Source organism: Malaya genurostris, chromosome 3, assembly GCF_030247185.1.
Source record: "Malaya genurostris strain Urasoe2022 chromosome 3, Malgen_1.1, whole genome shotgun sequence".
Lineage (NCBI taxonomy): Eukaryota > Metazoa > Arthropoda > Insecta > Diptera > Culicidae > Malaya > Malaya genurostris.
In genome coordinates this window covers 293,003,791-293,016,093 of record NC_080572.1, presented here as the reverse complement: position 1 = coordinate 293,016,093, position 12,303 = coordinate 293,003,791, and the positions used below count along the sequence as shown (strand labels likewise).

Here is a 12,303-nt window from a genome sequence, read left to right as displayed (position 1 = left end):
GGTCTCTAATCGCACTCAGCAAATACACGGCAAAACTATCAGCAACCAGACAGATGATGAGGTACGGCAACAACGTTAGAAACAAACCGGGCCCTGATCCGCCTATCGTTAACTTTTCCATCTCAGTCAGTCAGTCAGTCACTAAAACGGCCCATCAAACCACAAACCGACACCGCCGCCACCAGCACCAGCACCCCCACCTTCTCCACCTTCGATGATGGAGAGGAGGCTCTTTTTTCTTTCCGTTTTCCCGCCACATTGGCTGTAAGGCTGTAAAGAAAATGAAAATTGCACTCACACTGCATCTGCAGCCAACCGTGAATGTTTGAACGGCGTTTGTGTAGGCTTTCTTTCGTTCCCGCCTCTGGGGTTGTTGTTGTTGGTTGCAACAGCAGCATCAGCTACAAACGACCTTGACTTTCTTTTCCTCCCACCTTCCAGCCCAGCAGCCGATCGACGATGCAACTCGCTGCTGCTGCTGCTGCTACTGTTTAACATTTTTCAAGCGGGTTTACTGCGCCGAACCGAAGTGAATGCGCTTTCTCATCAAACTGGCCGTTCGGAAGGTGTTGGGTGGGTTTGATCGATACGAAATGTAATTTTTTTTAAAAGATGAATTAAGTCATTATTTATCAATCAGTACAATCAGGTTTCATCAACAGTGACGATGAAATGAATTGAACTTGATTTTGGATAGAAATTACCTTTCCGGATATTTGATAAATACCAGTTCTTTTATCGTGGATCGACAAGACTTCATGCTGTTGGTAATGCAAATTAGTAGAGTTTGATTATCAAAGTGATTGGCACTGCCCACTAGTAGGCGTTTCATTCTTATTTGCTCGGATACAATAATTCTCAAAACTTTCATTTTGAATTCAGCACTCGATGTTCATCTATTGATATTTATATTAGGGGTATAAATAAGTTCGTGTTATTGTTTTTTATCGAAATTTGAAAGTTTATAGAAAAAATTTTACAAATTCAACATCCAAAGTATTATCCACAATTAACGAATCGATCAATTTTTTGACTTCATCATAATTGGAGAAGTAATGATTAGCCAGGGCATGCTGCTTCAACCGCAAAAAATAGTAATCGAAAGGAGCAATGTCTGAGCTATACAGCGGGTGGGGTAGAACTGCCCATTTGTGCATTTCTACCCCGCATTTTTACCGACTGTGCAACATGTAGAAGAGCAATACCATGTTGCAATATAACTTTGTCGTATCTATCCGTGTATTGTGGACGTTTTTCTTACAATGTTAGAGCCATCCGTATCAATCGCTGTTGGAAGACCGCTCTAATAAACCTTTGAACTCGATTGATGGTGACGGCTCATTCCAATGAGCGGCTCTGAGCCGAACGCTCTTTCGTAATCTGTATTTGGCTGAAAAATCAATCTGTATAATATCTATCTCGAAAACCTAAAGACTGTCCCAGAAAGTATGGACGCAACCAAAAACCGCTGCCATTTCGCAATGGTTCAGAATCTGTCAATTTTTATGGCTGCGTCCTGTTGTTTACACTCTTCTCTAACCACTTGTGCAGTTGTTTATTCGTTTTCATTAGTTCCATTGTTTCGGAATGCGTGGACTTTCAGCAGAACAACGTCGAACGATTGTGTACAAATGGTGCACAGAACGCGGAGTGTCACTGAGAAAGATAGCAAAAATGGAAGGAGTAAGTGAAAAAGCCGTGCGAAATGCAAACTTTGAGGATAATCCGAAAACGGGTCGAAAAAAAGGTCCTGCTAACCCTCAGTTGGATAAAGGTATACTGAAGGCGTTCGAAGTCCGAAGTCAAATGTTCTTCGTGCTAATGAACGTTTAAATCTTCGAACCTATAAGAAGCAGAAACAACTAAAACGTAGTCCGAAACAAGAAGCATCAATCAGACCGAGGATTCGAAAGCTGTACAATACGATTCTTGCTGGAAATTTGAACTGCATAATCATGGACGACGAAACCTATGTGAAACTCGATTACAAATCCTTGCCGAGTATTAAACCAGTCCGAGACATCGATCGAAGTCGAAAAATTTGGTAAGAAAGCTATGGTCTGGCAAGCAATTTGTAGCTGCGGTAAGATTTCGAAACCCTTCATCACCACTGCTTCAACGAACAGCGAAATATACATCAAGGAATGTTTACAAAAACGACTTCTACCCACGATTCGAAGCCACAAGGATCCTGTTGCCTTCTGGCTAAATCTTGCTTCTTGCCACTACTCGAAATCAACGGTAGAATGGTATACTACCAAAAATGTCACTTTCGTCCCAAAAGACATGAATCCACCAAACTGCCCACAACTTCGACCAATGATTGTGAATTGTTTACAGCGAAATCAAAGTGCGTCCATACTTTCTGGGACAGTCTTTACTTTGTGAGCAAAAAAATGAGGTCGCTCCACATGGTTTAACCCTATGGAACCAAATACTAAAACTGAAAATCGGTATTTATCAGTATGAAAATCTATATATCGGTATTTTAAGAGAGTATATCTGTATTCCTGTATCGAGTACAAAAATCGGAATAAATATCGATAAATCGGTACAGTTGGCAGCGCTGATGTGGAGAAGCGGCTCGAGTAAGTGAGACAGTGTTGGAGCCACGGAAATACACAACTATCTTTCAAAACGCAAGGAAAACAAATTTCTACTTGAAAAATTATTTATACATTATTTACAACATTATTTACTCTTGCGAAAAGTTACTTTTCGTGTGAGATAAATCATTTTCTACTTCTGTTATTTTTGCAGCACCTAAGGTTAGGTTTCAAACAATGAAAATTCTCAGTTCCGATTTCAACATGATTTTATTCGTTCCGTACATTTTGAAATGATACTTGAAGGACCGTACAAATGTGAAAAATTAACCAAATATACGACATTATGATGAAAAATTGCTTTTAACTGCCCTTTGATCTATTCCTCCTGCGTTCAAAATAACCTTAACTTGACCAAAACAAATTCCGTCAAGATCCGGTCAACATTTCTAATGAAATCCAACATTCCGAATTCGAAGAAAATAGATTTCTTTTCATGCAGGATATTTAAATAAATAAGTTGAAATTCCAATTAGAAGAAATCAATGTTTTTCCCCCAATTCCAACAGAATATTCTTCGATTATTCGAATCTCAACCACAAATAAAAAAAAAATCACTGGAGAATAAATATTCCTAAGTACTTGACATCTTCATTAGAAAACATCATCCTTTGAACAACAACGCAATCTACACGTCAAACTGTCGTATCGGAAATAAGCTATTTGTGATGGTTTTTTATGCTCAGATCACAGCATGCTGTGCGTTTTGTTGTCAGCTTTCGTTTGTTTACTTGTTTGTGCGGTTCAAATTATGCGTTTTCAAAATGACGCGTATTGAAAAGGAAGTGAAAATTAAGGTTCTGGACACATGGCTAAGTGAGAAGGGTATTACTATGCGAAAATTGGCGAAGCGGTTTGGAATTCATCGTGGCAGTGTTAAAACCATCATTATTAAGTTTGGTGAACACTATTCTTTGGATGAGCTAACAGGAAGAGGCAGAAAACCCGGTTCTTCCAATCCGAAACTTGACCAGAAAGGGGTATCTCTAATCATGAAGATCAAATTCATGTCAATACGTGATTTGGCCAAAAAAGCAGGAACGAGCGTCGGAATGATCCAGTGTAACAAGAGGCGAAATTACCTGAAGATCTACAAGAAGCAGAAAATCTCGAAATAAAGTGTAGAACAGAAGAAGCGAGCAGCAACAAGGCCCGGAAATTGTATTCGCGTCTTTTGCATCGTCCGGTTGGATGCGTTTTGATGGACGATGAGACTTATGTAAAGGAGGACTCAAAAACCCTTCCAGGTCCACAATATTTTACTGTCGTCATTGGGGAGGATGTGAGCGATGCGGACAGGTCGATTCAGGTGGAGAAATTCGGTCGAAAGGTACTAGTATGGCAAGCAATATGTTAGGGTATGAATTTCGTTGAGAAAAATATCAATTCACCAAATTGCCCTCAGCTTCGACCCATCGAATGTTTTTAGGCAATCGTGAAGAGAGTCTTCAAGAAGACTGGTAAAGCAGCTGGGAACATGGAGTTCAAAAAAAATTTGGGCTCAAGCGTCCATAAAATGCGATGCACAACTTGATGAAGAGCGTTCGATCAAAAGTTCGAAAATTCGTGAAGGAATAACTTAAATTTCATCCGGTTTTCATTATGCTCACGTTTAACCTCGTACAATAAAGGATCAATTTTTAGTTTGAATAAAATATCGTTTTTTATCATAATTTGAAAGAAAATTTGTGGATAGCTTATTTTCGATACACTCCTTATTTTAATACTGAATGACATGGCTTTTGAGAGCCGCGGTTCTTTTGAATGGCTTGTGAGCGATCGCTCATCACTAGTTTAGAATACACGCAATTTCTTGTACCCGAACCCGACCCGTACCCGACCCGAACCCGAGAATAAATTTTCTTTCAAACCCGAACTTGACCCGTACCCGTTGAAAAATGAAAATTAATAACCCGTTCCTGACTCGAACCCGAAAAATCCTTGGTAGTCGGATTTAAATATCCGAAACCCGATCAAATTTTTGTACTCGAACCCGACCCGTATCCGTTTAAAATGAATAAGTCGTTACCCGTACCCGACCCGAACCTTTGGGTGTATTGAAGCTAAGGAATGTCCCTTGGCTTCAATTCATACGGCACCCAATTGCGTACCTTTTGGATCATTCCCATTACTTTGAAACATTGGCAAAAGGCTGACTGAGTTAATATGAGTAATTTTGTAAAATCTTCTTGCATATGCAACGGCTGTTGATCGAGCAATGGCCTCGTCAGAGCAGCACTTCTAAAACTACGGAACGACCAAAAATTGGATCGAAAATCAAATACCTAATAGTTAAAAAAAATAAATAAATAAATTCAAACCAACACATTTATGAAAGGTTCTACTTGGTTAAAAAACCGACATCAATATCATCAATGACGTTTCCAGCTCGAGAGAGGTTTTTACCTTTCTCATAAAGAAAGGCTTCAACCAAGACCCGAGGGGGCCGAATGTCATATACCATTCGATTCAGCTCGACTTTTTTAAATTGTTGTATTTTCCCACGGACCCACCCAGATATTATTGAATAAAAACAAAAGTTGCATTTCGAAGAATTTCTGCTGTAATATACAGGAGAAAATGAAAATGAGAAAGGCATCATTACACCCCAAGGTGGAATAAGAAAGGATTTTCCCATAGGTAATGCTTATGTCGCAAAAAAACATTCTTCGATTTCAAATGAATTTGGTCCATAAGGTAGAGAACCTAAACAGTTTTAGTGTTTGAGTTAACGGTGATAATTTGACTTTGGTACTTGCCCATCTCAACACTTTTGCCACTGAATGAAATTTCAGCGCATTTTGGCAGCAACAATTCACAGCAGATTCACATTTCCGGAATTTTGGAACAAAACACTAATCCTAAAACAACTTACCAAAGTTAATCCCGCTCTTTTCTAACAGTGATTCTATAATTAGACTTGACGGCAATGAACACAATTTATATACCGATAAAAGACATAGGAAACTCTGTTCATTGGGTGCCCCTACTTTGTTGAACATGTGATTCGAAATAGTGATGCACATGGATCAAGTAGGCTCAGTAAAATTTCCCACAAAATTAATTAATAATCTATTTTTTCAAATTTTGCTCTTCAGCAGGCAAGAATTGCTCAACTCGATACGCGCTAAACAAACATCGAAGATTGAGTGGAAAATTTCCAATTCCATATACAGCAATTTTTTAGATTTTTTCCACTTTCTCGATGGATTTTCCTAATGTAACACACTCTTAAACCTTTGCATTAACGTCACCTTCAGAAAAAAATGAGTGAGTAACGTCACAGACATAACTGCAGGACGTGAATACGAATAAAATTGAAATCGTTCGTATTAGTTGATTGTGTGAATTTTCACTGACGTATGGGCGACAAATATTTTCTACCACACAATTGAATAACGCGCGGAACAAATGAGAGTTGAAAAATAGCAACATACAGAATTTTGATGTCGATTTGCATTTTCAATGAAAGAAACTATCAAAATGCGTCACTGAATTAATTTCTACCATTTAGAAGGGACAATTTTTTGGAATTCTCTATTCTGGAACACTGTTCGGAGCATCATTCTCGAGTGCAAAGCAGTTAAATACTGGCTTTATTTGCTCTCGTTTGGTGCGAATTTTGCACTGTGAAAAGTGCACAAAGCTTATCAAATTATTCTACATTCACACTAAATTGATGCTTTTTGTCTCCGATTTGCAAAGAAGCAATTTTTATAGTTCACTAGGAGATAACATTTGGAGCCATTAGAAGGGCTGATTTTGCATAATGTTCCCCACCGCCGTCCAATTTTGGTTGTATTTTGCTCCAACGCAAACGACCAGCAGCGGGATGACGCAAACGATCTTTTTTTTGTAATCAACTTTTTATTCTGGCCTTTTTTGCGTAAAAGCTTTGGGTGGCCGATTGGCTTACATTTCCGTCCAACGAGGATCGGGGGTCACTTCGTCCGCGGCTTATCTCATCATCCATTGCTTCATCGTTGGTGTTGTGTGTGATTTCCGTTTTATTTTCGTTGTCCTTGTTGATCGTAGTCTTGGGCTCGTTGAGAGTTGCTGTAGATGTGTCTTGTTGTACATTGGTTGCAGTTGCTGGTTGGTTGAAGGGGAGAGTTGTTAACTGCAGCTGATGTACTTTGTTCTATAGGGGATACTGATGGTTTCGTTGAAGGGGATGCTTCATTGTTGTTGGTGGTGGCTGTCACAGGTGTACTGGGGTTGCTTGGGGTTGGTGTGAAGGAAGTACCGTTGTCCTTTGGTGTGGTTGTCTCCTTGTCCAGTTTGTCACATGGCTTACCGTAGTGAACAGCTTTTTGGCAATATTGACATGTGGCCATCTGATTGTCATAGGTAACAAGTGATTTTCACGGAATTCTTGTATCTTGACCGAAAATCACATAAGAAGGTATAGGCCTCTTCAAGTGTATGCGTAACAAACGTACGCCATTTAGAATACCGGGGAAAAAATTCTTCCACTTTTCTTTTTCGATAGAAAGAATCTCTCCGTATTGGGACATAGTTTTGCGAATATATAAATAGGTGTCGCTTGAGTGAAGATCATGCACACGCACTTCTGTAGCACTATCTTCCATATATACTGGAATGTTGTTCTTAATGTTCTCGTGCTCTACATAGTGCACATTGTTATTGTCTTTTGCGAATTGAATTGCATCCAACTCTTTGTAAAACTGGATGTAAACAACATTATTCGTCTTATTGCATTGAAGTAAATGCACACGTTTAATGTCAAGATGCATCTGTTCCTTAACCAAACCTTCAAGATCACGTATCGAAGGTCGAATTTTGCACTGCTTAAAGTCAACAACAATTGTATTCTTTCGTGTCGGCGGTAGCTCGTTTGGTTCACTCATTTCGAGGTCGTTCTATTGTTCACTACTCAATACTGTACTTGGATTCTTCCGTCCCGAACGTAAGCGGTTTTGTTATATCGACTGACTTGGATGCGATGTGAATGCGAACTGACGCAAACGATCTTCTCTGAAGGGAAACTGGCTTTGCGAACGTCCCGCTATTGATCAAATACTGAACTAAATTTTTGATACTGGAACTGGAATTGAGCTCTAGATCTGAACCAACCGGAATGATGCACTTGCTTTACTTCCTGTTCAGTCAACTGCAAACTGCAATTGCAAATATATCAACTGTTAACTTTTTATATCTACCCAGCTACGAGAAAGACGTGACGTGTGTTGAATTTTGAGTTTCGTGCTGGAAAATAATTCTTCTAAAGATGGTCGTTTTCCTAATTCTTTTCGAAACTTTTGTAAAACAAATGATTACGAAGCATTCAGATATGATGGTTCTATGTTCATTTAGGGGTTAGTCTAATTTTGTGCTTTAGGGCACGTGACGATATTTTATTCTCTTAATATTTCTTCTTCGGCTCGTCAGTTCATAACAGTTTTCGTTGGAACGTTATATTACCTATCAGTTCAACATAAACCGCTAAGCAGACGTGAAGTTTTGACTATTCACACAACACTTTTTGCTATCAACGATTTGTTTGTTAGTCTTTGCTAAGACGTAGAACCTTCTTGAACTAGTTTTAAATGTGACCAGTAAACAAATTGGAAAATTGACATGGGAATGCAATTATGTAATGAAAACTCGAGCTCGTAGCTAACTCCTAACCGTGGAAATTGTTTTGCCCATTAAACTTCCCTACATGTGAAAACACATGAAGGGAAAGTCCAATTGACTAGAAAAAAACCAAACATGCTTCACTGTACTTGGTCACTACGGCTTTCGCTTACAATCGCTATGTCTACGGAAACAAATTCAACAGAACACACACACACACTTATCACCAGTTTATTTTTTCTCCCTTCTACTTTGCCGTTGACACTGCTTCGAGTTTTTTTGTTTTTGACTATTTTGCTGTCGATGGGCGAGAAACTATTTTGACTAAAATTTCGTTTACGTTTCGTCTTAGACTCATCAGTGCATTGCAGCTCAAACTGAACTGCTTAATGCAAAACTTGGAAGTACAATTTGAGTCAGTTTAGACATAGCACCCGAGAAAAAAAGTTGTTTGGAATACAGTATAAAATTTTTTTTCATTGAAACGGGTCAAATATTTTCTTAGTAGGCTTAAATTTTGGTGTGATTTAAACATAAGTGATTTTTCAAGAGAAATGAACATTTGAGGGTTTTTGGTTTGCACAAAAAGTATATATTTCGTTTCGTTTTCTTAGAGTGTCTCCTTCGGCTCGTCAGTGCTTAGAGCAGTTCAAATTGAACCTCCATCTCCGCCCAACAGTTCAATTTGAACCACCAAGCAGACGCAAAACGTAATCGATCGTCACTCATTTTCGCTCAAGACATCAGATAGTGTCTGTTTAGTTTTTTTTACATTGAACTGTTAGGCGGAGATGGCGGTTCAATTTGAACTGCCTGGAGCACAGACGAACCGAAGGCGAAACGCGAAGAAATTGAATAGAAATGAAGATTCAAAACTATGAAGTCAGGGTACACCACGTTTGGGTTGAAGGCTAAAATATATGCTTTCGAATGTGTAGGCACTTTCGCCAGATGTTGAAATTTGGATTACAAACAAATGAGTTCTTAACCTGAACATTGTTGCACTAAGGAAATGAGAGCAAAATATTCAGCTGAGCTAAACGTGTATAATAAAATATATAAGTTGCATATTCGCAGCTAAAATCAATCCACGAATATTGAAAAAATGAATAAAAATAAAATAATATAAAATATACTCGTTTTATGCAAAATTGCATATTTAAACTCAGCACCTCTTAATAACTCTAGGCTTATGAAGTTTAGTTAATTCAGGTGAAAATTTGACGCTTGGCCAGCATTTATATGAAGTTCCACTGTGCACTATTCGACGGCCCTGAAATCTTCTGGGCGGATTTGGCATCTTGCCATCCATAAGACGAATGATGTCGATTTAGCGCCGAAAGATCTGAACTCCCCAAACACTCCGGAAGTGTACCCAATAGAGAAATACTGGGACATTATGGAGAAGCAACTGTCGGTTTTGGGGTCGTGCAGAACCTTATGGTTGCAGTTAAGGGCAAGGTTCGCGCATTCGGATATAAAGGCGAAACAAATTAAGTGAATGATGCCAAACCTAACCTTAATTTCTTTTCACTCTCGGAAAATTTGATGATAATCGGATAAAAACTCGAATTTTGTTGGTGCGGATTTTAAACACCCTTTACGGTGAAGTTTCAGACGTCCAATATTTTTGTAGCACGAAGGGAAGCAGTTGGACAATGAAACAACAAAAAATTTAAATATTCCTATCAAGCGAATGAATGAATCACTTTCCCAGACAGCCCAATGGCAGAGCACTACTACGAAATGGAAAAAGGTTTTGTTATAGTTTGGGAAAATACATTTCTGGTGAATTTTTATTTTCATTATTCAATGCAAGCTGTTTCTCTATGGGTGTTGAATGAAAAAGGAAATTATATAGTGATTGACTTTACTTTTAAACAAAAACCATCAGACAAGCGACGGCGATTTAAGTAAAAGTATTTAATTTACACCATAGATTGTATTTTGTTTTGTTTCGTTTAGTAAATCCATTAAGTTTGTGCTTTCCAGCGATCTAAAAACCAAACCATCTTGATTGACAACAATTCTCGCTCCTTTTTCGCGTTCTCTCCGGGTAGCAAACAGGTGCAACGCGGTCGTTCGGATGGCGGATGTTCATCAACATTGGCGTGTATATTCAGCTTAGTCAAAGCTTGCTTTTGATCGGTACAAACTTCCGCCTCCGGATCCAGGCCGTTGGTGGTGACGGATAAACTTCCATTGCTCCAACTTAGCTGGTACCTATTTGAAAAAGTGTTATGGACGCCAATTGCCAAAGTCGACCTCATCGTAGCGAGTGTCGTCATCCAACATTGATTAACAGTGGAGTAGTAGGTGTCGAATTGAAATATTTCTGTATAGTTGCATGTTCCCGTAATCGTAAGTTCATGCTGCCTGTGCATTGATTCGTTCCGGGATCCAATCACTAGACACGGATTGTTACGCAAATACTGGTTCAGTTCATCGGATTCGGCTGACTCTGGACAACCCAAGCTTCGATTTACGGATACGATAAATGCCTTGCATTGCAACCTATTTCTGACAATGTTTTCCGGAACACACTGATCAGTTTTGACCGAATTGGCAGCTATTCTTATTTGCAGAAGAAATAGTAGCAACCATTCTAACCGCATCGTCAATAATAACTAATAACCATTGGTCTCACGTCGAAATCCTAATGCTTTTATAAACGAGAAATAATGTCATTTCAGAGTACCAGAAAAATTGATTACGAAATAATGACTGTCCACAACACAATGTCAAAACGGTTTTGAATTCGAGTTTCACCAAGCGCAACACAAATTCTAGGTCACCCGGAATTCAAAACTCAAATACACTAAAAGGAAATTGAACGTAACTTCTAGAACATATTTACTTGTGTGACGAAAAGATGCTATCAACAAAAGCACTTCGATTAAGAGCACTAAATACTGATCAGGACCAAATTGGAAGAAAATAATACTACACATTATGGTTATGTTTTTAGTCCAAACCTCTGAGAGTTCATAGTAAATGTTTTTTAAACACCTGGTAACTTTAGTGCATGATGAATGAAAATCTATCTTCGTACATTTTAGCTACCTTAGGATCTGAAAAATGCTAGGTTTAGTACTTTTCGAAAAACTTTCACATATGTCTCTCATAAGAGCTGAAATAAAACTTTGGAAAGGCGGAAAATATACTCACCACCAGTAGGGGAAAGAAGGTAAAGCGGGGTAAGCTTAATTCTGGTTTATGGTGCCAGCTACTGAAAACCTTCGGAATTTCGTTTTGAAACATCCTTGAACTTTACCATGTGCCTCCATAAATTTTTTAAATTCACCGCACGTGAGTTAACTCAATCCATATTGAAAAAAAAATCGTTGTATTTCTTAGTGCTCTCTTTTGAGCTTCTAAAACATAAGGGAGACCGGGGCGAAAATTGCCACTAGTAAAAATTCAAACGAAAGATGCCACATCCCATCGACTGTTCCCTCTAAACGTGGGCCTGAGCATAAACTACAATTTATGCTTATGTTTATTTGACATGCCGTCCTCTCAGTTTAGCCTCAGTAATCGGTATTGATAAATTTTACGTCTCACTTCTAGCTTTTCATATGGCTCTCATATGGATAAGTAGTCTGCACCAAAATGGCTTCTCGGCAAAAAGTTTTTTATGCGATCACGTTTCGAGGACAAGCCCCCCATAGAAATCGCTAAACAAAATTATTATTTGGCTAGCGATTTGCTGCAGCGGACAAAAAAACTTAAGCTTCAATTAAAAATTATACTATTGATCAGAAGCTATACAAGAAATATTTCTAACATGTTCTATTCAATGCTTTTATTTTTTTAGAACGATTCTTTCATCGAAAGATATGGGCTTCTTTTCTTGAGCCGAAAGGTATAGGTATCCCTTAAACGGTTTGGTCCTAATTTTCATGATCATCAAATTGTTATGTACCGCGCAGATTTTCCATGCTCCGGAGCATTATTGCGTAGTTTTGACTTCTTCCGGTTCACGAAAAGTGCATTCAATAAGTCTAAGTACAATTTTTCTAACATTTGAAGCAAGTTGCATTCTTAACTTTACACAAATCCTCGAGAGTGGTGTAATGATGCCTTTCTCATTTTC

At 38.6% G+C, this 12,303-nt stretch overlaps 1 protein-coding gene across 4 annotated transcripts in view; it reads right to left on the bottom strand.

Moving 5' to 3' along the window:
- The window catches only part of LOC131434845 (ecdysone-induced protein 74EF), an 854,531-nt gene that overhangs the window by 176,370 nt on the left and 665,858 nt on the right, over positions 1-12,303 (bottom strand). The window lies entirely within an intron of this gene.